Below are 25258 nucleotides of genomic sequence, written 5' to 3' on the forward strand. Positions count from 1 at the left end.
TACAATACACTTTCAGCAAGCCCAGGATCTAAGAGGCCAAAAGCATGTAAAGAGTACAAGAGAGCAGCTGGGTTATACCAAAAGGTGGCCTTGTTTGGAAAGCTCTTGTCACCGCTTAGATCCCTCAGTCTTAGGGAGGGAGGATGCCAGCCTAAATACAGACCTGACACTGATGGACTGTCAGTGCTGATGAATTCATTTTGGAGCTGTCTCAACCACGCAGCTCCTTAGAGGACACCTTTGCTTCCCTGCCCTGAGGTGGTCCTTACATCTGCATCGTGATTACATGCATCACTATGACACCCGAACCCCTCACTTCTTTAAGGCTTATAAACAGCAGATCCCAGTGAGTTTTGCCTGATGCCAGACTGGATTCATGTCCTTAGCTGGGCTGCTGACCCTCAGGGTAGAGTCCCTGTGCTCCGTTTCCCTAGTACATAAAATGGCATTAATATTTCCAGCTCGAGATGCAGCAAATCTTCATTTTTGCTTCAAAGGTGCTCTGGGACCTTTAGATGAAATCCACTGTTCGCAATTCAATATCTTTGAGTTCTGTCATTCTATTTTTGTTACATTTGTTGTTCTTTGTACAGTAAGATGCTTGTTTGGGCTCTGCTGAATAAGAAGTGCATCTGTGGTAAAAGAATTTCCAGTGGTTATTTCTCTGACCCTCTGAATTTTCATGCTTTATGTATGGGTGGGGGTTATTTCTCTGCTGCCCTTTGCATTGTGCTTCAAAGATGAGAACTGTTTTTTCAAGGCTTTGCTAAGATTTAATCTCAAGTCCAGCTTCAGTCCTGGAGGCGGGGCATAAGAGGCTAATGCATTACGGAGGATGTCATGAAGAGTTTAAGAGAAGACTATAGATTTGCTTCAAAAAAGCTTCTCTAAAACAAAAGTAGTGTAAAATTGGCCTTACGTTTGCAAGGCTAAAAGGGATCTCCCCAGTCATTTTCAGATGTGGCATTTCATAAGCCCAGTCATTCACTTAGAAAATTTCATTAATATGTTTGAGAAGCTTTGTATACTCTAGTGGGTTTTTGAGGTACGCATTGTTGAACCCTTTTCAGTAGGAAGCTCAATTTGAGGGAAAGCCATGTCCAGGAGCAGACTTGCTCCCGCTTGTGCAGCCAGCACTACTCTGGTTCTTCATCAGGCAGCTGCTTCGTGGGGTAGAGGAGTGTGAAATGGGAGAGGAGCCTTCGGAGCCTTCCTTTCCTGGATCTAGTTAGAAAAGCAGCACAAATTTATACTAATAATGTCTTAAATCCTGTGCAATTTGTAAATGTACATTTCCATGGTAACACGAAGGTAGTGAAGTAATCCTCAATTCATCATCTTCCATGAAATCCCAACAACTATTCCTAAACATTCATCCTCTTCTAATCCCAGAGCTGTTGCCATGGAAATGATCAGATAAGATACAGGTCCTTAGGCAGATGGGTCTGTAAAGAACGCTGAATGTTGGCCCATCGAAATCTACAGAACTATTTTTTTCTTATTTAAAAGCAACATCACTCACAGTGATTTTGATTGTTTCAGGATTAATTAAATTGACTCCACAGAAGACTTTTGTACATGACCCCCAGGCACTGAAAGCATCCCTGGTCACAGCTGTGGTGCTCAGGTCTCTTCTCCATGCGAGCTCTGATGTGGTGGCAGGGACTTGTGCAGCCCATCTGCTTGCTGCTCTGCTGTCCCTGTTCTCTCCACATGCACATAACTTAAATTCTTGCTGTCGTTGCTTGGAGTCTGGGTTTTAGGCCTGCTTTTCAGATATTCAGTCTTGCAAAGAAGCTTATTTTTATTTTTACTATTTATCAGAGCAAAGGGCAGCATCCAGATTACATCCAACACCCCAGGGATCACTGCTTTCCAGTGCATTAAATTTTCAATTCCTACAGCCGTACAGGATGAGAGATTTACATGTGCAGAGGCACCTCCTGAGCGCTCTTCCAAGCTGGACCTGTAGGTGTGTAACTGAGTGTTAAAATGGGATTTTGTTTTTAAGTCCCTAAGTCAAATATTCCTGAGTCACAAAGGTGAGCGGCTTCACTGAGCAATTTCTGTGCAGGAGGAGCCATTTGCTCCTGTCTCCTGAAATCAAATGGAGAGCTTTTCAAAGACAAACCACTCTTAGGCATCGATTTTTGCTGACTTTTAATAAGGGCTGGGGATCCAATTCCCATATATACCTTAGGCATTTTTCTGTAATGTTTCTTTATCTCACTGCATGCAAAAATACTTGTAAATTATTCTGAGCAGAGAACATCTGAATGCAGAGTCTTTTTTTTTGTATTAGTTTTTAGGGACAAGAGTCTGATGGTAAGAGGCACCCTGCTTAGACAACTGCTATGGGAACCACAGGGGTGATTAAAGAGCACCCCCCTTTCAACCAACCTGAAAGTTATCACCTTGTGAAAGGTTACGAGGTTAAATAGCGAGAGGCTACCCCTTGTAAAGCATAAGCTAGTAAAGAGCTGTGGTGTTCCTTGTTTGCTCCAGCATGAAGTCCACTGATGTAGCTGTGTTGGTTAAGGAAGGTCAAGTAGATGCTTTCTGTCCTGAGGCGCTAATGAGAAGCGGAGGTAGGACAAACAGTGAGAAAGTGGATGGCTCTAAGCATCATACCAATGGAGATGGCTTAACCTGAGGGCAGTGAGAAGGCAGGAAAGAAGGAGAGGGATAGGCATGGAGGCTGGTTGTGCTGGGACTGGAACAGGGCAGGAGAGGAGGAAGGGCTCTGCCTCCTCAGCACAAGATGCTCCAGGGAAAAGGCTACTAAATATTACTGATATCCATCACTGTCTATGCAGCTTGTTTCTGCAGCCCCTCTGCTTCCCCCAGTATGGCAGCAGTTTTGTTCTCATTATAAGGTTCAAATCACAGAAATCATCCCCTGGAGCCAGTGCCTTGTGCCTACCACTGCTGCTGGCAGCGGCAGCCCAGGGCACAGGTCCCTGGAAGACTTTCTGCAAATCAAAAGCTTCTCTATTTGCATTCTTGCAGAGTGGTATTTTGAAGACTCCCTATGGATGACCTGGCTTATCCTCGTAATGCCCATTAAAAAACTCTGTGCAACTCTTTACAGAGTTTAAAAAAAATCAATACCAGCAGCTCTGTCTGGGTTTTAATCATTCACTGGCACTGTTTATTCCCTAATAGTACTGTATGGTTTGCAGCTCTGGTGCCAAGCACACCACAGATGGGGAGGGGGGAAAAAAATCTCAATGGCAAATGTGACAGCCAAGGGCAGGCACTGGCCTCAACCAGAAAATCTGGCCAGTCCAACTCCTTCCAGAAGAGGTTAATGGTGATCACATCCTGCATTTATGTGGTGCCAAATTAATGATACACACAGTACCACTTTTTTCAGCTTCTGCTTGTAGATTGGGGAAGGAGAAGCAGGGAGAGGTTAAGTTGTGAAAGCTCATAAATGCTGGCAGGATTTGGCCCCTGGAGTCCTGGCCTCTGGTCTGCAGCTGTCACTGAGGTTATGACACTAATCTGGGGACTACCAGGAGGGTGAGAGAGGTGGGATGAGGAGGACAGAACAGGGCAGGAAGCTGGGACAGGCAGAGGATGATGAGAATGCTGAGGAGGGAAAAGAGGCAGTGGAGGAGTACACAAAATGGGAAGGAGAACTTCTGGTGGCTTCAAGGAAGAAAGGATCCTGGACTAACAGGGAGGATAGATGGGCTAGAGGACAGAAATATTGAGATGGTGCTCAGCAATGACAGACACAGAAAAGATTTCATGCTGGGCTGGCCAACATAGCTGCAGCCCATATATCTCCATGTCTGCTCATGGAGCTCACTAAGAAGTGATCTGGGCTCCATCAGAGCCTCCCACGCTCCTGCAGGAACGCCGAATCCCCTGCAGCACAAGGGAGACAGGCATCTCCAGGGAGACAGCTTGGCTAAAGCCTCAGACAACATCTTAGTCTCTGCCATCACATGCTAAGTAGCAAACCACTCTGATTTCTGCAAGACTTAATAAGTTCCCTAAAATATCCCTTTGACTAGGACTGGCCATAATTGCTTTGATTTGCAGATGTGCAAAAAATAGATGGAAAATGCAAGTGTGAAACAGGTGCTCTCATGCAAATGGAAAAAAAAAAAAGCAGTGAAAATTGTCTGCCTTCTCTCCCTCCTTTTCCTTTAAAGATACTTATCTGTTTGTAGCAGTTCTGCTCCAGCACTACTTGGTGATCTGCTGGGACTCTGAAAGCAGCTGGAACTGCAGAGCTGCAGATTGAAATCTGCTCTTGTCCATGTGGTGCCTGTTTTTTTTTTTTTAACAGGGCTTGGAGGAAAAGACAACACTTCTGATTCTCACCTTTCTCCAAGCTGCAGGCACCAAAGTTTATCATCAGCTTTCAGAAAGGTTTGTGGTTCTGTCTCTGTTACTAGTGAGCATCAGTTGCCTTCTCCTTCCGAGTGTCTCTGGGCCCATCAGGAAGAGCTGCTGCTCCCTTAAAGGCCCTGGCACAAAAGATGGAGGTGTCACATCATGTTGAGTTAGGTTTGAGAGAAGCAATGCTTTCCCCCCAAGAGAAGAGGAGCACTGATCCATGAGTGCTGCTTCTGCCCCTTGACTGGTGGCAATTCCCTCCCACCAGCTGCTGAGATGTCCTCTTTCACCACTCACTTGATGTCAAACTCAATTTGGAAGTAGGTGTGTTCAGCCAGATGAGTGCTAACCAGGGCCCATCAGTCCCCAGGAGCCATGAGGAGTCCCTGCAGGGTTCAGTTCTCCCACACGATGGAGGATGTGTGGCAAGAGCAACGATTCCCATGGAAAATAGAGGGGCTTATTGCTATGGACAGACTCTCTCCTGCTGGGATTATGGTGACACCAGGCTGGTTGGGAGGACAGCAGTGAGCAGCAGCTGGGGCTGGTCCTAGAGCCTTTGGCACCATCTCTCCTGCTGGAGCTGAGGGAACAGCACCTCGGCTGCTGGAAACTTATTGTCTGCATGTGAAAACTCACAAAGCCCCGCTTTCTCTAAAAGCAAAACACTTAGAGCTTGACAACAGGCTCACCACCTTGGCTCTATTTCAGAGCAGACAGCTCTGAGTGCTGGCAGTGAAGGATGTGCCCAGCTGCCCTGAGCAGGTTACAGGCAAGGTCTGTGGGCTGCAAACCCTGGAACAAGTAGCTTATCACTTAAGCTGCTTCAAGGATTTAGGGTGGTTTAAATTACTTAAAGTGCTCCAAGGGACCTGATCCTGCACCCATTGAAACCACTGGTGATTTTGATGGATACTTACAAGACACCAGGATTTGGCGCTGAAGGCTTAGCTGAAGTGGATAAAACCTCTGCAGACCTTTAGAGATGGTGAAACCATCCCAAAGCCTTAGACCCATTTACAGCCCACAGAGGTTGGCCAGTGATGGAAATGCCTTAGGAGTTCACTAAACGTCTTGCTGCTGTGTACATTGTGTATTTCTTCCAGTCCCTGTAATTGCAGCAACTCATCTCTTTTTCATTTCCTATTGACAGCAGCGGTATGATCCTGCTCACAGCAGAGCTGGGCTCCTGAAGTCAGTGACTCGAAGAGAGTTGGGGTGCAAAGTATTTGCAGAATCATTCCTAGGAGTTTGGCTGTTGTTAACAGGGCAGGAGAAGACCTGGGCCCTGAGAGGGCAATTTAAGTGTTGTTTTTTTCCTTCTGGTCCTTGCACAGGGATGCTTTTTCATTCATTTTGATACATTACATAAAAGCACTGTCATTTCCTAAGTTCCTGTCTGCCTCCCATATACCTTCTTTATAATTTAAAGCCATGTTTAATACTGATCTTTCCATTCTTGTCTAAGAAAGTATCAGCACTAATCTTGGCTGTTAAGCTATTAATTAAGGTATTAGACATTTACCCCTGAGGCCCCCACATTCAAGAAAAAATCATACACTTCTTTTCAGAACAAAAAAAGAAGAAATGAGGGGTTTTTGTACCCTATGAAAACCTGGGAGGAATGCTGCTCTCTGGAGATCCTTCCTTCCTTTTGTGCACAAGCCTATCCTGTTTTTCATGGAGATCTCGAATATGATCCCAGCCACAGTGATAGGCAGCAGCATACTGAGGGACCTCAGCTTTGTGAAAGCTGCTCCAGCAAAACATTCTCTAACATCTCCAGCGTGGGAGGGTGTGCGTCCTCCCTTGGTCGCTTATTCCCCTGCTTCCTGCTAGATATATCCCCTTAAGGCTTAGTTGCTCTTTTTCATGTCTTTCTCATTCATTTTTTATCTTCGTGGATTTTTTTCCCAAAAAAATTCACTGGGTTGGTTTTATTTAAGACTTTCAGGAACAGTGCATGGCTAACTGTAGGGGCTGAGCCCAACCTACACCCAGCACACGGAGACCCTCAGCAATGCCCCAAAACCAGGGCATCAAGTGAGGATTCTCTTTCTAGCTTTCTCCCATATCCTACTTTCATGGACAACAAACGAGCAAAAACATTAATTCTCAACAGAAATTCAGTAATCCACTATGTAAGGTACTAAGGGATACATTCTTCGTATAAGAGCAAAGAGAATTTGGAGTTGTGGATAACGGCATGGTGATAAGGAAGCTTTAACAAACCTCCTTGCTCCTGTAGCAATTGCCTACTAAGCTATTCCTCCTCTTTTAGATGCCCTCACCGTCTCAGCAGTCCCTCATGGTTTTGCATTCTCATGTCAAAAAAGAGAAGAATTGCAGCAAAAGCTGAAGGAGAAAATTCATATCCCAGCGGCCTTCAGCTATTTTTTTCAGCAGTTGCCAGAGCATCCTGAAATCCTGTCAGTGGAATAAAAGCCAAAAGGGCTGGAAAGAAGCATCTGAGAACCATCAGACCAATAGAAATGCTCATGTAGAATTAAAAAGAAAATTTAGTTTAAACATTTTTCTGCTCAGTAGAAGTCTCTTTGTAGAACACAATCTGGCGAGACTGACTAGAAGTCTAAGTTAAAGAGACTCATCTATTTTCATATATATACCAACCTCGATGTTCATATTTTAGATTCATAGTGGATAGCTCAACAGTGTCCCCTGAAGGATATACTGTAAATAAGAGGGGTTAAGAAAGAGGTAAAAGATGACAAAGGTAGAGAATAAGGAGGAGAAATGTGTGAAAATCTGGGGAAGAAATAGTTCCAGCTGCTTGTTTGGTAATGATAACAGCGGTTTTGCAGGAGATCGGTTCGTTGGGGCAACGATGTCCAGTTAGATGGGCTTGACCTTGCTTTGCCATTGAAAGAGCCTTGCACTTCCAGAGGGCATAACTGTAGGGGACGGAGGAGTCAATGCAACTCCTCCTCACCTGATGAGAAAGCATTTTTTGGTAGGGTGATCTTATGAAGAACCACTACCCTGTTGTGCACAGGGGATGTACCCCATGGCTACCCAAGGGATGCTGAGTTGTCACCAATTTTGCCAGACTGAAGTCATCCAGGCAGACCAAAACAGGCCAGGCACCCAGAGCCACACCACCTTCCCCAGCCGTGTCCCTCGGTGCCACCAAGCCGATCTGGGCTTGTTTGGGAGCAAATGCCTCTGCAGAGCCTTCCCCTGAGCTCCCAGACTCTGCAAGTCAGAACTGCTCTCGTGCAGCCGCGTTCGGCTCGAGGGCGTGATCCTGCTGCGAGTTCATTGTGGGAATGCTGCTATCAATAACAGCCACAGCAGGGTTAGGAAGTTCCTTCAATTCATTTAGCATCTCGTGGCTATTTAAACAACAGCGTCAATGAGGGTTTTTTGGGTTTTGTTTTTAAAGGAGAAACGATTTGGCCACAAGAAGTTCAACTCTGGTCAAGGTTTCTGTAGGGAATCCATTAACTTAGCCACTAAGTCCATTGTTACTTTGCAGCAATGCCAGCTTTTAGTAAATTTTGGCCAACGTGCCTCTAACTACTATTAATGAAGTTAATTAGCAACAAAAGTTTTCAAATGTGAAAAAGCTACAGGCATTGCCATGGTTCATTAAGCTTCTCAGAAGCTTCAAACAAATCTTAACTGCATTTCTCAGGAAAATGTTTTTCTAACTAGTCGAAACATTTTAGCAGCTCTGCTCTATTTTGTGAAAACAGCATCTAAGAATATTGGCATCCTCTCTGCAGGCAAACTTCACGGGAGGAGGGGTGGCAGAATGAGAATAGAAAAAGAAAAATGTGTTTGTGCAGCAGCGTGGATTGAACGTGAGGCTAGTTTCCTTCTCCTTCCACATCTCTAATGGCAGAGATGCCAGAAACAGGTGTGGATAAGCTCCATGCTTCTGCAGCCTTTGATACCCTTCACTTCCCATCTTACAGTAGAAGGATTTGCTGCTGGAGAGCCACCAGCAAAAGACAAAAGCCTGTTTGGGAGTGCTCAGCAAAGCATCCCTTACCCCTCATCCTCTCTGGCGCAATCCAGCACTGTAGGTACCTGCTTCTCACCTTGTAAAATAGGTGCAATTTAAGAATATAAAGCATTGCTTGGTGGAAAGGGATTGCCTTTTGCTTTGCAATCCCCATAGGGAAGATAGTTTCTACTATCCTGGCATGGCCAGGAATAGAGGAAAGCTTGCAGATTGTCCTGGGGGAATACTTACCTGCAGGTGACCTCAATGACGTCCCCTCTTTCCATTCAAATGGAGCTGATGGAGCATTTAGGAGGTATTTAGGATGGGAAAGAAAAGAGCATAACCTTTTTAATAAGCAATTTGCCTATGACAGCGCTGGTCAGTCCAGCATATCCTTCGCACATAATTAATCAAGACCAAGTGCTAGATTTGCAATCGTCCTATTTAATAGCATTATGGCAATCCAAGATTTAAGCCAGTGCTTTAATGTCCCTGCCTTGCTCAACACCATTACTGCATTATAGATTTAAGGTAGCACTTGGTGGTAAATTTTCAAAGCGATGTCTGGACAGAAGTCCCAGATACCTCCTCTCTCCTTCCCCATCAGGAGCTGCAGGTTTGCATAAAGCTGGTGCTGGCGGTGCTGTTTCATGCTAATGTCCAAAGTCATCCTGATTTGGGTAGCGAGGTTGCACCGACAGCCGCAGGACGATCAGTTTTCTCCTTGCTGCTTCCCAATTAAAACCAAAATGAGATTTACTTTGCTGGTACCTTGTGAGTCAAGTCTTCTCCATTTTCAAATCTAAGCTAGATGGAGCAATTATTCCCTTAAATTCAGGGGTCATTGTAGCACTAGCAGCTGATTCATTGAAATGTTACCTATCCTCCTTTACCCCACATCTGATAAGCTGGTATCACAGTCTCTAACTAGGAGTGAGACTCGATTTCCCAGAGAATGTGCCCCCTTAAATAGAAACCTAATCAAATGCATTCAGCATCCTTATTGGTTGCCAGAGCCTATTTTCCAATAATCCATCTTTCTCAGCCTGAGTATTAAGTCCAGTAAACTGAAAAAGTGAAGTGTGGGGGAAACTAAAGTTAGTTCATTGTGGCAGCCATCACTTTTTGTTCAGCCAGCTGTCTTGCACCTCACTGCTGTGAAAATCATTTTGCAAGCAAATTCTCCTATTGCACCCTGATATTTTATCCCCAACTCCATGAAGTACTTGAGACTAGAGAGCTGTGACGTGGACTGCAAGGTCAGTCTAAAGAGAGTCCAGGAGAAGTTAATATGAGGAGAAGCTTTGCCATTTCATGGTCTATGCCCCTGGACCACTACATACATGTATAATCTCCCAGCAAGTATATTTTAACATAGCTAGAAATATCTGTACCTGAAAGTCAAAAATTTTGGATTATTCTCAACCAATCGGGGACAAACCCAGTATCATATTGTTTACATATTTTGTAGGATTTAACACCCTACTAATCTCCTTGCAGATGAAACACAGTTTTCTCACGTATAACGAGAACACGATTCCTTCACCAGATTTATTTACTAAATTGCCTTTCGTGACCAGTCATCAGAGCAGAAAGCAAAGCAGTAATGAACTGAGAAAGAGGTGATAGAAGCTAACCAAATATTCACACGGTTTTATTCCTTTGGGCTGAGTCCTTGTTCCACCAAAATCAATGAGAATAGAATAAGATGAGTTATGATTTATTGGTACAGTCAGCTTTCATTGTGGTGCATTAAAGAGGTCGTGATGATTACAGGTTCTCCTTCAAAAATGCTACAAACACGGCAATGTATTTAGAAAGCATCAGATGTCAAACACCAAACTGTTTCCAAGGGAACTTACAAAACGTCGCATCACAAAATGAATCCAAATGATGCCTTTCCCACTGTTTGCTTTGTTTCATTTTGGCAGATGCTAATTCCTCAACGCACGCTAATCCAAATTCTTCCTTGATGTAGAGCCATTGTAGTCAGTTCTGAGGACAATGGAGTCGCGCTAGCCTGAATTTGGCAAAGTATGTTGCATCTGGAGCATAAATCAGCTTGGCTTTGCTTGTTTCCTTCCTTGATCATGCACCACGTAATCAGGGATAACTCGGAATTACTCAAAGAGTAGCTATTGCCAGTTCACTTTGTTATCCTGAATGTTGTTTTGTCCATGTGTGCACTAATCATGCTTCAGGGTAGTGGGATTTAATGACGGTGTCATCAGAAAGTGGTAGTGGGGTTGTTTTTTTGAACTCTTTGCAACAATATAATCCAGCTGATGCATTGTTCTTGATATTTTTCTGCTTAGATCCTCAGCGTGGATGGTACAAAGATGAAAGCAACACTGTCAAGCCCTTTTGACTACAGTTAAAATTCCTATTTGCTATCAGAAGAGATTATGTTAAAGTAGCCGTACTTGGACTGGAGGTACCTTAAAGACATACTGCAATGACAAAAAGCATTAACAACATGAAGATGCAATTGCCTTTCATGGGAGCTTAGCTTCCAGGTATGACTGATTGTTTTAGTACAGCAGCACTGACAGGCTGGGCCAATTTTATCACTTGGAAATTTCCCTCTATTTTTGTTTGATTTATTTAATTGGAAAATGTTCTCAAAATGCTGGTGTAGGGGGTTTGTATATTATGCCTTTTTTTTTTTTTTTTTTTTTTTTTCTAGAAGGGAGGTGCCAGGCCGTCAAAGTCCATCTGATGGTAAGAACTGGTCAGTGACTTTCACAGGGAGAAGGAAGGTTGCAGCTCTGGGGACTTGAGCTCTGCTCTCATGGCTTTTTGCTTATCACCAGGAAGGGAGCAATCTGCAGGGTGCTCGCATTGCGTGGTCACAGGGGACTTTCAGCTGAGCCCCCTTCAGCCTGCCATGCTGGGAAGCTCAAAGCCTCACCATTGCAATCACCCTACAGCATCTGTTGGCCCCCAGAGCATCAGCTCCGCGGCACCATGGAGGTAGTGCTCTGGAGGAGTAATGAAAAGGGGTGGGGAGCTGGCAATCAGCAGAAATGTTGGATGTGGGTAGAGAGTACTAGGTGAGGTCAGTTATGGTTTGTGAAGGCTTTGGTGCAGCTGGGAGGGGTTTTCATGCACAGGTAGAAATGTGCCTCCTGTTAGATGAAAACTAATGGTGCTTGGAAAGATTCTGTGAGGCAAAATAAGTGCATAAGCTTGTATAATCGCTCTAACCAAAGTAAATTAATGGATTTTTTTTTCCTGTAAACTGTTCACAAAGTCATCTCAAGTAACTTCGTTATCTGAAGTTTACCTAGTGATATCCAAGGAAGACCCCTGGTGCGTACCTGGCTGGTGGGAAGCATGATATAAGGATGTCGCAGGGAAACACCTGCCTGTTAGGAAATGTCCACCAGTATTTTGAAGGACAGATCTTTGTGATCTCTGAAAGAGGCAAAAGTTCAGTTGACTCAACTTCATCCTTCCTAAGGGAAGAAAATAGCTAACTTTTCAACAGCAGAGTGCAAGAAAAGTTCAGAGATCTGCGGTTGCGTGGGGACAGAAGAGAGGCTGTGTGAGGAGAATTTTAGTCATGCATTTAATTATGTCATTCAGCCAAAATATATTGGTCATCCTAGAAGACAGCTGGGATCCAGAATCACAACCATCTTCAGCGGTCCAACAGCAAACATGTGTCATCTCCCAGTTAGCTGTGCTCTGCTTGCGTGGAGTCTGAATCACAGCCTGAAAAGGGACCCTCCCCAGAGATCCGGTGAAATATTGAATAGAAGGTTACAGATGATAGAACAAGAAACATGCTCTGATACATTAATAACACTCTTAATAACACATGTCTACGCAGTAATGATAGCTCATATCTAATGCTTCACAAAGACACCGTAGCATTTTATCTGGAGAACAATGATACTCTCATTACAGGCAGAATTAGAGGCGATATTTATAGTGAAGCTGCAGAATGATTTTCCTCATAAGAGCCCCTTCAGATCAGAGCCTGCAGGGGGGAACAATGTGGGTTTTTTTTGTATTCAAAATTCATATGGGTATGAATTAAGATTGGTTAGACAAACTGAATTCAGTGCGTATCTTACACGTTGAGCACTTGACTGTAGAACCTCAATATCCTCTTGTTTTCTTGAGACAATTTCACTGATAAGGAACGAGGATTATGAAGAGTTGTGTCCATGGAAGAACCAGGTAGAAAACAATGGAGACTTTTAAACTTTCTTAGGGAGAGAAGTCTCAAGTCAAAGCCCGAGGTGTCTCAGCTGCAAAGTATATGCCCCACTATAATCTGTCAAGAGAGAATAAGAGGATAAACATGAATAAAAATGAGCTTTCTACTCTGTATTTTACTTTGTCTGTTAAAACTCAGTGCCAAGTTGAGGTTAGGCTATGGAGAGATACCCTCTACTCCTTTTTAAAAAACTTGGTTTTTAGAGGCAGATTAATTTTGGGAAGTAAAAGACACTAAAGCAGCATTGTAAGGAAAGAGAAAGACGCTTACACTACATTTTAAGGAAAGTGATGGAGTTTGCTCTTCCTGCAAGCAGTATCTTCCCAAGTCCTTCCTTTTTCCATTAAGAGTAACAGTCAAGAAGGCTGGTGATTACTTGTGGTTTGTAGCTCTTAAACACCAGACAGCAAGGAAAGATTGACTTGCTGCAGGATGATAGTTCCAAGACTTGGTTACATGTCAGTGGATTATAGATTTTATTCTAAATTAAATGAACCATTATATGTTCAATATTGTGCACTTAGAGAGCTGTAAAACTCTGAAATAAAATTAACAATAAAAAAGGGAAATTATCTAAAGAATACAGGAATGTAATGGGGGTGCAGAACTCCCCTGTTCCTTGCTGTTTTGTTTCACAAGTAACAACCTTTTTTTTTGTGCTACCATGCTTATTTATCCTAGGCTCTGATAAAAGTGTGATTTCCATGTTATGAGCTTCAGCAAACCCATGCAGGGTCCTGTATGAGAATTTAGACTATGAGAGCTAGCTGAATTTCCTGCTGCTGTCATTTATAATGCTACTGATGTCTAAATCAACTAAACAAACTACTGGGGGGTGTTGGTCCATGCTGGGCTGTAACGTGGACATCCTTTCTGCACAAGGTATCTTCATCTGGCAGAAAATACAGAATGAGATTGTTCTGGGCGTTAGGAAGAATGATCCACAGCTGGATTATTTTCTGTCTCTCTGGAGTGAGATGGAGTTTCCATTAGTGGATACTTTCATGTGTGAGGATAGATGCTGGTGAGATATTTTGTGTCTACATGATGTCAAAACACATCTTTGCAGTGAGAGATCAAATACAGCAGTTTAGCCCAAGACTAACACTGGCTCCCCAGAGGCTTCTGGATGGAAACCAGTATTTTGGCTTACTCCTATTAGCAGCAGACTAACCAAAAGGGAGGATTTGCCAGTGGTCAATGAGCTAATCCATGGCTTGGTGGTCAAAATGCTCTGTGGCTGTGTGTGTGTGAGTAGGGGTGTATTGTTTCATTTCTCTGTAACTTAGTTTCCCATCACTAGGGAATGGTTAATATTCCCTTCATTACTCTGATAGAAATGGCATTCACTTTTAGGTTGACATCTTAAGGGCACCCATACCTTTACCTTAGAATTACGTGTGTCTAAAGGCAGAATCAGATTCCTACATTCTCTCATCACTTGTTGCAGGCCCTTCAGCAGAGGAGAGCTCTTAGGGAAAGAAAAAGAAAAGAAAAAAGTCAACTTGTTTCTTTTTGCCTTTTTTTACAGACATTTTTTGAAGAATTCCATTCCTGGAAGAGTGTATGCACAAGAGAGCAAGAAGGAAGGAGAATGTTCTAAATATGTCTTTAGCCAGAAGAAAAAGAGAGAATAAAGTAAGTATATCTTAAAAAAAAAAAAAAAAAAAAAAAAAAAAAAAAAACACTTGTATTACAAGTTTTCTTCTTGATCGCACTGTAAAAATCGTATTGATTTCAATAGAATTACCCAAGTGCAACTTCAAGGAGAATTTGGCTTATGTGGGATCAGAGCGGGAGGCTCAGGAGCAGAGGCTGCCAGAATGCCAGAGCTGTTTCATTCCCCACGGCTTCCTTCTCTGGGAAGGAGGCTGCAAGGAGGAAAACCCCACAGCACACGTACTCAAAGTATTTCCTAGAACAGATCGCTCACCCAAGCCACAGTCAAGAAGTTTATTCTCCAGCTCCTGTGATAAAATATACAGAGCTCTGACCTAACAGAAGCTCTCTGTGTTGGAAATCTGGGGCATCACTTCGTGCAATGCAAAATTAAGTTCGGTAGAAGGAGATGAGAAATGATGTTTTAGGGAGGGGGATTTCTGCTTGAATACTGGGGGGTCACTGTGCTGCCGATGGCACACAAATCAGCACCACTCAGCTCCCCGTGAAAACCACAGCCTCAGCTGCCAAGCCAGCTGTGAGCACAAAGAACTCCTGATCTCTCTTCTGCACATCAACCAGTGGATTAACTATTCACCAGCAGTACCTGATCTATAGCTGGGCGTGATCATAGCTTGGTTATTCTTCTGGCTGACTAAAGACCTCAGGTGCTCTCAGCCAAAACTTCCACGCAGACACAGACATGAATCTCCCTGAGGGTGAGATTTCAATAACCCGAAGGGTCAGAGCTGTCCCAGCAGTGCTTAAGGAGCTGGCTCCGTGGACAGATTGACGATGGTTTGGCAACTGCAGCCTGCTAGTGAAAGTAGGGGTTTTAATAATACAGGGACTAAAAGTAATGTTGTATTTCTGCTAGCTGCCTGTGCATTTGCTGATGTATTTAGTTTCTCGGCTCAGGCCTAGAAGGCCTTACTCATCACAGCCCTTAATGCTCCTCTCCTACCACAAAGTCTGGCACCTGGCTTGATGAATAGTTACTGGTATTAATCATTGGAGGGGACCGGTTCCTTCTTTGTGCATTTGTCTGAAAAATTGCTCTTTGTGGAAGCTTTTAATGGATTTCTCAAGTCTTTCTCTACCGTGACACACGATGCCTGAAATTCAGTGGCAGCAACAAATGAAAGGGACAAAAAGCGAGGTGGAAGCATAATTACCCTGTATCAAAATATAGTACTCTGGTAACTGAAACTCACAGGTGATGTAGCACCAGCTTAACTCTGCAACTCTGTCGGGGCTGACAGTCCTCTTTGTCACCGCCACCTGTGCTGCCACCCTGCTCTCCCTCCCCTCAGCCTGATTGCCTTGCAATTAGTTGTTAGGGAAAAAAAAATGTAATCACAAGAGATTAATTGCATCTCCCTGAAATGCCTGTTTCTGGAACTGACAGGGAGAACGGTCTTGGGGCTTCTGTCCATAGCATCACTTAACAGAGGAAATACAGCGACTTTTTTGGCAATGTCAGGGGAAGTTTCCAGCTCTCCTCTCAGGCTCAGATGGCTACAGGAGCACCATGAGCGCTTTGCTATTTCCATTACAATGGGGCACAAATCATCTGATTTTTCACAAGCAACAATGAGAAACCATTTCTGGCCTGCAAGAGATGCTGTACTGCATATAGACTGTGAAAAAGCAGGAGCAGAGTTTACTTGGCTGGAAGCAATAGAGAGAAGAAATGATGCAGACTTTGGCTGGGGTGGCACTCCTGCCTTTTGGGGGAGAAGGCTGTAATGGGATCTTACTGACGCTGTCTTAGGCCTTCTCCCTTCTGGCTTTTATACCCTGAACTCTGCTCAAACCAATGTGCCTTCATGATCACAATTCACAGATCTGCCCCTCCATTCAGCACCTGCTTTGGTCCAGGCAAAGACTTGAGGCTCTCTCTTACCTCTCTCCTGAATTATGGCTTGTCACCAAGCTCAGCTTGGCAGGAACACTCAGTACGATCTATACCTTCACTTCACACCTTACAAGTGCTTCTGTTTTGTGTACGTGGAGCAGTATCCAGCATATTCTCAGCTATAATTAAACAATTGTTGTTAACAACAAATGATGCATGAAAATCATGTGTCTGACTGAAATCTCCCAGTGATTTGGGGAGAATCTTTACAAAGACATTTAGCAACCACACTGTGGAAGCTATGGAAACACAGCCACCACATCAGTGCAGTTCCATACTTTATAAAATGAAATTCTCATTCTGGGGTATGTGCCATAATTTTTAATAAAAACTGTTCTAAAATAGAGCAGCTGCCAAGCAAAGCATTACCAGGGCTGCCAGAAGGCCTCCTGAGGTGCCAGCCCAGCAGAAAACCAGGCAGGGTTTAAGCACGGTAAGGAAGGTTGCTTCAGAGACCTGGTGGATTTGCACAGGAATTCCAGCAAATGGGGGAAATTCTTTTTCACTGAATTTGCAAATTTCTGATGGAAAAAAAAAATCAATCTGAAAATTTCCAGTCTGCACTACTACGCTTTACACAGCAACTAAGAACGGCTCCTTCTTCAGATGGTTTGAGGTAGGAAAGGAAAAGCATGTTTTCCATGCAAAACTGTATAGTTCACAGAGCCAGATGATAGTGATGGACCTGGTCTGTGAACAGGAATAACAATCACACACATTGAAATCTTGCCTTTAACCAAAGCACTCTGTTTTCTGCTCAAACGCAGTCCCAGTCATTCCTGATACAGGTTAAAATCTCCTATGGCAGCCTCTTTTACCTGAAGATATCTAGTCAAATAAACCCAGACTACCACAGCTCAGAAGATATACAAGCATTTCAAAAATGTGCAGCAAGTGCACTCTAAAGTGCTTAAATCCTGCAGCCTTTGTTCATGCCAAGCCCTCAAGTAGTGGCAACTGGACATAAAACTGATGACAGAAAAGTCTTTGCTGCTCGTACTAAATGCAAGGTCTCTTCCTGAGAGCATCAAGCAGCGTTGGTGGCAACAAACCCTGGCATCAGTTTCTGCGATACCGGTGGCCTCTCTGCCCCACGTGCTGGCTCTTTTATCTCACCCAAAGCACCACTGAAGCTGTGCTGTTAAATGACTGATTGAGTCCAAAACACATATGTGATAAGTTGCCAGGGCTCTGCTCTATCTTGACAGTTTATGCTACACAACATGATTTTTTTTCCCTTCTGCATCTGGAAAAGGAAGATCAGTGTTGTAGAGAATTTTAAATTGTCTCACACTGTGGAGTAGATTTCATTACCTACATATTAATCGTTGAGGTGCATAGTAATTCTCTGCCTTACATTACTGGAATTTTTTGCATCTTTTCTAGGAACTAAGTATTGATCCCTGGAAAATGAACAACAATTAAAGTAAAATATAGACAACTGCAATCCCAGTGGTCCCATTAAAGGATGAAATGCTTCATTAACACCTCATAAGAACATTCAGAACATGAGAGGAGGGCAACTTTCTTCCTTCATCACTGGTGAATGGTTTCCAGAAAGGAATGGCCTTTAAACTTCCTAAGATTAGTCTATGCACAAATTTGCTAGTGTAACTAAACCAGTTATAAGTTATAAACCAGTTATAAGTTTTATATATATATATATCATGTCAAGCCACTTTTGCTACTTTAAAATTGTGTTTTCATATTCCAGCATAAATCAGTTACCTAGTGATTTAATCTTAAATTAAGTAAGGGAAAATGTAAACCAACACAGAGTCCATAATTAGTTTGATAAAACTAGGTCATGCCATAAATTAAATCAAGACAATATGCATATGCCCTTAAACATCCTGACAGTGCCAAACCTACAGCACATTGTTGGACAGGAGCTTCCTCAAAATTTCAGCTTTGACGTTTTGACTGGGAAAAAAACTTCATGTTGGCAGAGGTAGAAAATCTGAATGACATTTGAACATTGCAGAAACACTGAGTCTCTACCCACGACTATTTAGTTTTCTTATATTTATTTAGTGTTTAAGAAATAATACGAAGAGAAAGCTGAGCAATACGCTGAGCTCCTGCTGATTTCCACAGGGCAATGGTACCTCTGAAAATTGAGCCCCTATGAGTTATGCAAGTCATAGCTTAGTACCTACACAGGAGGAAATGATAGGTAATTTAATTGTTTTTTGGTGGTGGTGGTGTTTCTTTTTTTTAAATATTCTTTTTATCAGTGTTGATCTCCTTGTGTTTGAGATACAGAGGTGTTAAGCCACTTGAAATGATAGATAGCAGAGTGTTTTTGGCTAGAATCTGGACCTTTGAGTTCTGCCAGGCTATAAATAAACATAGATTGATTTACATATTTATTAAATTCATACTTGCTAGGTTGCAAGTATTTCAGGTCGTTCACATACTGTGGTCAAAATGCCAGCAAGGTCATTCTAAGAAACACAGAAATTTACAAAAATGTTTCCCAGTGACAGAAACACATCACTTCGGAAGCAAAGAATAAAAGAAGAGAGAAAGCAATGCTTGGGGCCTGAAGTGAGTAGAGGTGGGGAGGACTTGAAGGAATTTTGTGGATGTGTTATATCATAAGTAGACAAGATATTGATGGATACCGCTCCATTGCTGCCACTGGATCCACGTGGCATAGATTAGCTCATGCAATAGCAGATCAGACCATATTGAAGAGCACGCCTGCTGCCTCAAGGAAACATTAAGAAAGTTATGGTGGAGAAGGAAAGAAAGAAAAGCATGCACGACCAAACATACACAACTGTCATTTCAAATGTGCCCCTTCCAGGCATCCTTGAGAAAGCAAATCTACCCGAACCTTGAGCTCAGCTCTTGGAGGTAGCTATATATCAGTTGCACCAAACTGGGGATTTCAGTGGTAGATTTTAAGCAGGAACTCAAGTCCCTATTTCCAAAGACACCAAAGGACCAAGAGGCATCTCACGGCTTTTCCCAAGGCCTTGTATCTCTCCTGACATGGAATGAAATGTTCCGATACCAGAACCTACTTGCATTTTAGCTGCCTTCAGTCCAATGCAGGATTTCGGGACAGTAAGACGCATCCATGCTGTTGCAGCTAGGGCTTAAGCTCACATTTGAGCAGGTTTCCAGTGTTAACTACACTGCCGCCTTATTGCCTGCTGCCTGGCTCAAGGCTGGGGCAAACCAACTGGCTGCTGAGTGGAGACACTTGGGTGTCATGAGCAGAGAAAAGGACTGTCTTACCCTTGGCAGCACAGCTGTGAGCAAATTTTGCCACTCAGCACGGCAAACTCAAGAGCACGCTGGCGTGTTTAACAAGGACAATATAAACAGTGCCAGCATGAGTTATGTTGGGAAGGAGTGATGCAACTTTTTGTTGCTACTTTTCTTTCACACCTTCAAGCCTTTTGACCAAGCTGCGCCACAAAAATGTGAGAAACATGTCATTCACTGGAGGGGTGAGGAAATACTGCTATTCTGAGCAGGAAAGAATAAAGTCAGTCACTGAGCCAGTATGTAGATCACCACAGAGTTTTCATATTGTCATCAAGTATGGGTGCCAAACCTGATGTCTTTGACACCACATCAGCAGCCCAATTAGCAACATGAAGTCATCTCAGCATTGAGATTATTTGTCACTCTCTAAAAGACTGATACTTGACATCTGGTTTAGCAGGTTATGAGGCATCATGAAAATGCTCTGATAAATGAGCAAATTCAGTTCATCCATCAGAGCCTGTAAATGACCCTGCTGTGATCCTGAAGGTGCTGGGTTTCCTAGGGACATTGCAGCAAGGCAGAGTTTGGCCATTTATCCTCCGAGGCCATCCAGCATATTGCCACCTCAACCTTCACGTCAAGAAAAAGAATTTCTGATCTCTTTTCAACTCACACATATACAAAGACTCTGAAGTCAAAGGATCAACGGGCATGAGGAAATAGAAGAATAGGTAGAAAGTTTGACCTAAATGTGTTGTGATTGAACTACCAAACAGAACCACAACGTATTCCTACAGTGGGACATAAATCAGTCATTCACTAGTACACCATTAACTACAGGGCACTTTTAAACACCGACCCCTGCGGAAGCAAATACCTGGTCAGTACCAGTCCTGATGTGACTCTGTTTCTCAGGGACGCAGGGACTGAGGCATGGTTTAGTATCTGGTGCTAACTAGACATACAATAACATGCAAAGCACTGAAGCACTGTACAACATTTATAAAAATATAATTCACTCTGCTTAGCAGCTGTAACAGAGCAATAAGATCATGCCAGCAAGCACCAGTTCACCCTAATTGGATAATCTTTCTCTTTGGAAAACTAGAGCACTCACGGTAGTCTCCCATTTTTGTGTGCAGATGATTTTACAACACTGCAGTGTATGGAAAAGGCTCCATCCTCAATGTCACTGCTGGTTTTGTGCCCAGTGATGTTCAGGTGAGCTTTGATGAGGCAAGGACCTCGGAATTTTGTCTCAAAGCAATCATCCTGCTAAGAACTGCATGGGATGAGAGTAGAGGTCTGTCTAATCCAGTACCCCCTCCCTCCTCGTGGCCTAAATCAAGATATGCTGTACTCCACCCTGATAGCAGAATCAGACCCAAGCACATTTTCATTGCACTTGTGCATCAACAGACGTAGATTCTGGAGAAATAACATGGAATATCTATTAAAAGCTGAGGGCTTTCCAGTATTAACTCCCATAAACCTATCACACCCATTGAAATCAACTAGGCATGCCATTTATTTGGTGTTTTGATAAATTATAGCTCTGGGGTGTACCGAGGGCCAGATTTTTAAAGCTATTCAGCTGTTTAACTCTCATTGATTTCAGCATAATTGATTTCAGTGGGAGTAAGGTGCCTGTATTGCTCCACACTCTGGGCCAGTCCCTTCTATGGTAACTGCACCAATTAGGCAGGAGAGCTATTTATCAGGGGCCCCATTAAATAGACTCAGTGGTGCCCAATTACATCTAAATTACCAGCTCAGCTACCCCGATGGCTGAGCAGGCGGCGCGGCTGTTGCCATCACACTGGCACCACAATTGACACAGAGAATCTCTTCCATTGTATCCCACTTACAGGAAGGCTCATCCAGGAACAACACCCTGCTTCCTCAATCAGCCCGTGATGGTTTTCACCCTCCCACCAGGTCATTTCTGACATTGCGACCGACTAATGGTGTAATGGATACTAGGAAGAAAAGCACGCTGAATCCAAATCCAAATGAGTGGGGCTTACATAATTAGAGGGTGAGAGAAAGAGAAACTGGAATCAGAGACAAAGTCTTTTCAAGGTTTCCAAGGCAGCAAGTGGCTGCTTCTCACACAGCATGCACCACAATTGTGTTTTCAATTCTACAGCATCAGTTTTCTCTGTGATGAGGAGAAAAAAAAACACTCTTTTGAAATGTGAGCGCCTTTGAAATAATAGAGAGAAGGTCTGAGACGTTACGCTCCACATGAGTAGTTGTGGTGATATCTTCATTTATTTGATATCATCTTCTGACATTTCATTCTATTTGCAGGCGAGTCATTTGTAACGTTACGTACAGAGGATTCTGGTGTTGTGATCTTTCACTTTTGCCCTGCATTTAATACTGAAAATCATTCAGCCATGGTGAAACCAGATGGAGGAAATTCTCTCCTGCAAGACATGAAGGCCAATGACGGTATGAAAGATGTGGGGCTGCTTTGTCATTTATTGCTCCATATTCCATATGCTTGCCTGATTGGTGTGGGGAAAGGTCTATTTATTAATACAACAGTTCAGATGACAGGGGGAAAAAAAAAAGAAAAAAAAAAAAAAAAGGGCAGAACTGCCTTAAGGGAACACGGGATACTGCTGAAAACCATACAGCGACGGTAGGTCTGGGGGACTCAGCCTTCCCCAGCACCACGCTTCAGGCAGTAATCTTGGGAGAAGGGTTGCAGCAGGGAAAAAAAAGACCCTTTCTGGCAAAACCAGACAATTTCTGTTAAGCTGTCAGAACAACACCAACAGGTAAAGTGGGTGTAGAAGCTAACTCTAAGAAATATAGGAACATTCCCATAAACAGATGGATCTTTCTATATAGGTCAAACTTTTGTTTTCTGCCAGCCTTCTTTCTCACTCCTAGGATGATGCCAGCTGCACTACACAGTACTGCTGCTCTCTCACTCTTGAAAGAAAGCTTTTTCCAGGTGCCAAATCCAATCAGAACAATGTAGGTAGCTCAGCTGATGACAGGGAACCAGATCCAATGTGCTGCTAAGAGCAAAATGCACCAGCAGCTTCAGGAATCCGCACCCTCAGGAGACAGACCACCTGGCCTGCCCACACCACCAGGTTTCCTAAAACATCCTTCCCAGCTCTAGCAAACTTCAGTACCCCCAGGAGGGCCTGAAAAAGGTAAATGCGGCCCAAAGCCACTTTTTTTTTTTTTTTTTTTGAGATCAGCCTTTAATGAAGCTCCTTGTTACCCACAACCTTGCTTCAGAATAAATGAGCCAGTTAATGCACTGCAGGTAGATCAGTGCATCATTGTGCTACAATTCAATAGCTTGTGCTTACTCCCGGTAGGGAAAAATATGAATAACTCATTTAGCAAGATTTCGTTCCCTTACTCTTTGCAAGATCTACAAATTAATTCCTCAATGGGCTTTTGTTCTAGCACTTAACCTGAGCTTTTCAGCTGAGCCAGTGCTCATTTCTCAGTTTCTGCCCTATTCTGTAAGAAAATTGCTCCACAATACGCTGCCTTCAGTGACTTCTGCCTCTGCCCTTGGTAGAGCTCTCACACAACCGTGCCAGAAAGGTCAGGAAAAAAAAAAAATCACATATTTGGGTGAAATTTTTAATACCACAGTGGTTATTTAAAAAAAAAAAAAAGGGGGCAAAAAAACTTGCTTTTCACAGAACTCTGATTAAGCATCACTTCTAGGTGGATTCCCTCATCTGGCTTCCACCAAGGATAGAGAAAATATTAAAAGTGGCTCACTTCTGTTAAAATAAATAAATAAATTATCTATTATTTTGTTTCCTCTTCCAGACTATTTCTTCTCTGTTCTTTGCCCTACTGAATTGTTCATTCACTGTTGAGTCCAACTAACCCCTTTTATAATGTGCTGGTCTTGATGGTTGTGGAAAGGAGGGCATGGAAGCTAATGAAGTAATTACTCCCCACCTGTTACTTGTAGAATCTGGCATTTAGGACAGGCTTCAATGGTATTTTTTCTTGTGATGAGGAAAAACAAAAAAAAAAATGGTGTTACTTGGCCAAAAGCTTGGTGACTGAAGAAATCAGCTCCAAATGTACATAAATCAGGGTGAAAGCTGGCTTTCTCCACCCAGGTTAGTTTATGTTATCATGTGCTGGGTTGTAAAATCACTAAGTGGAGTAGAAGGGATTGAGGTTCCTCACTGTGGATGGCACATTAGGCACCTTCTTGCCATGGCAGTAGGGCAAAAGAATCAAGAGTTATAACTAGAAAATGTACAAAAGTAAAGTTACAGCAGAAACAATAAAGGTGGGCAGGAAATGGTTTGCTCATCAGGGAGCTTTTTTGAGATACTGGGTGGGAAAAAATGGCAAAATCTTGAATATTGCCTGAAGTAAAACTTATCAGGATCTGGTGCTTCAGTAAATGTTGATCTAGAAGCAAAATGAAGCTGGGAGTGCCACTGGGCTTTCTGAGTCCTGCCAGCATTCCTCAGGTACTATTTAACATATTGTGTTATTAACACATTGTGTTTTTTAATATATTTATATATATACACCTATATAAATAATATATTTATTTTGTTGTTGTAACATTTACCATCTCGTCCTTTCGTAATTATCAACTTTCCCCATTTCTAAAGCAGTTGCTTCTCCCCCATTCTCCCTAAGACAACGCTCTCCTGAGCCATAAATATCCCTGGTTAGTTCATCCTGAGACCAAACTCCTGGTGGATTTAACGAGCACTTGGCGCAAAACAAGAATGACACCAGGGCCAGGAGACCTCTGAGCAGGACTTCAGCCCAGGTTAGCGCTTTTTTCTTTTTCTTTTTTTTTTTTTTTTTTTTTTTACTATTAAGAATGACTAATCTCCAGTGCCTCCAACGGAGACGAGAGTGTCCTAGCCAAGAGTTTTAATACTTCCCGAAGGCCTTTTGCAGTTGATCCAGGCTGGCCAATAAGCATATAGCCCGTGCACAAGCTTTTAAACATCTGCTCTAAGTGCACCATATTAGCCCTTTGACTTTGGCCGTGCATGTGCTATTTTTGGCTTGTGCTAGTGACTGACATGTTGTCCTGCTGACTGTGTTATTTCACATCCTGGAAACACCATGGGCTGAGAGCTACAGGGCTCTCGGTTTGGGAAAAACACACGTTTTTTAAACCTCCAGAGCCTGAGCGCGTCCTAATGAGGTTCACCTAGCAGTGACAAGAAGGGAGAGAAATGAGATGGGTATCGCAAAGCATTAATACGTAATAAATAAAAGAGCAGCGTAGCAGACAGAATTTGATCAGCTGGAATTTCAAATATCGGTGTGGAAGAGGAGTATTTATAGATAGGGGCTGCCCCAGCCCTGCTTAAAAATGCTGGCAGAAGTTAGAGGGAGAACTCAGATTACTGCATAGGGCGGAAATGGCCAACCTACAGCGTAATGTTTGCACTTCTCTGGAAATCTTTGGGATTTCAAGCAGTGTGGGGCAAAGTATACTTCCCACACATGGTGCCTGCCATGTGGCCAGCTCTCTCTACTCGGGGGGCCACCTGCCAGCATTTGTGTAGTTTGTGTGTGCAGGGGTTTGGGTAAAGTGTTACTGGAAAGGGAGCTTATGCAAACTTCTCTTTGCTGGGGTGACCTGAAAATTTCCACACGCAGTTCTAACACTGAAGTTGTTTTATAACTAGAGCTCAAACTTTGTCACTCAAGATTTTTTAACCTTTGTGACTGTTACTTAATTTCCAGATGGGGAGGTCTTTTTCTGAACTTTCATAGCTCAAAATGAGTGCCTCTAGAAGTACAAATACCTATTGCATCTATTTCACGTTTCCATGCACATGGAAACAACCTAGGGCATACAACACCTGCAGCAATGGGATATAGATTGCACCTCAGTATTTATCACTAAATAGTTCCCATTTCC

General features: G+C 43.1%; 1 long non-coding RNA gene across 2 annotated transcripts in view; it reads left to right on the plus strand.

The window, feature by feature from the left end:
- The first annotated feature begins 1991 nt into the window (after positions 1-1991).
- LOC121076174 overlaps positions 1992-25258 on the plus strand; it is a 31402-nt gene continuing 8135 nt past the window's right edge. The window contains exons 1-5 of one of the 2 annotated variants that reach the window (XR_005823380.1): positions 1992-2002; positions 11750-11755; positions 14113-14189; positions 21667-21810; positions 22239-22529. This is a non-coding gene — a long non-coding RNA (uncharacterized LOC121076174). Of the gene's footprint in view, positions 2003-11749; positions 11756-14112; positions 14190-15618; positions 16765-21666; positions 21811-22238; positions 22530-25258 lie in introns of those variants that run through there. The other variant, XR_005823379.1, reaches the window with a different exon arrangement.

Source organism: Cygnus olor, chromosome 11, assembly GCF_009769625.2.
Source record: "Cygnus olor isolate bCygOlo1 chromosome 11, bCygOlo1.pri.v2, whole genome shotgun sequence".
Taxonomy (NCBI): domain Eukaryota; kingdom Metazoa; phylum Chordata; class Aves; order Anseriformes; family Anatidae; genus Cygnus; species Cygnus olor.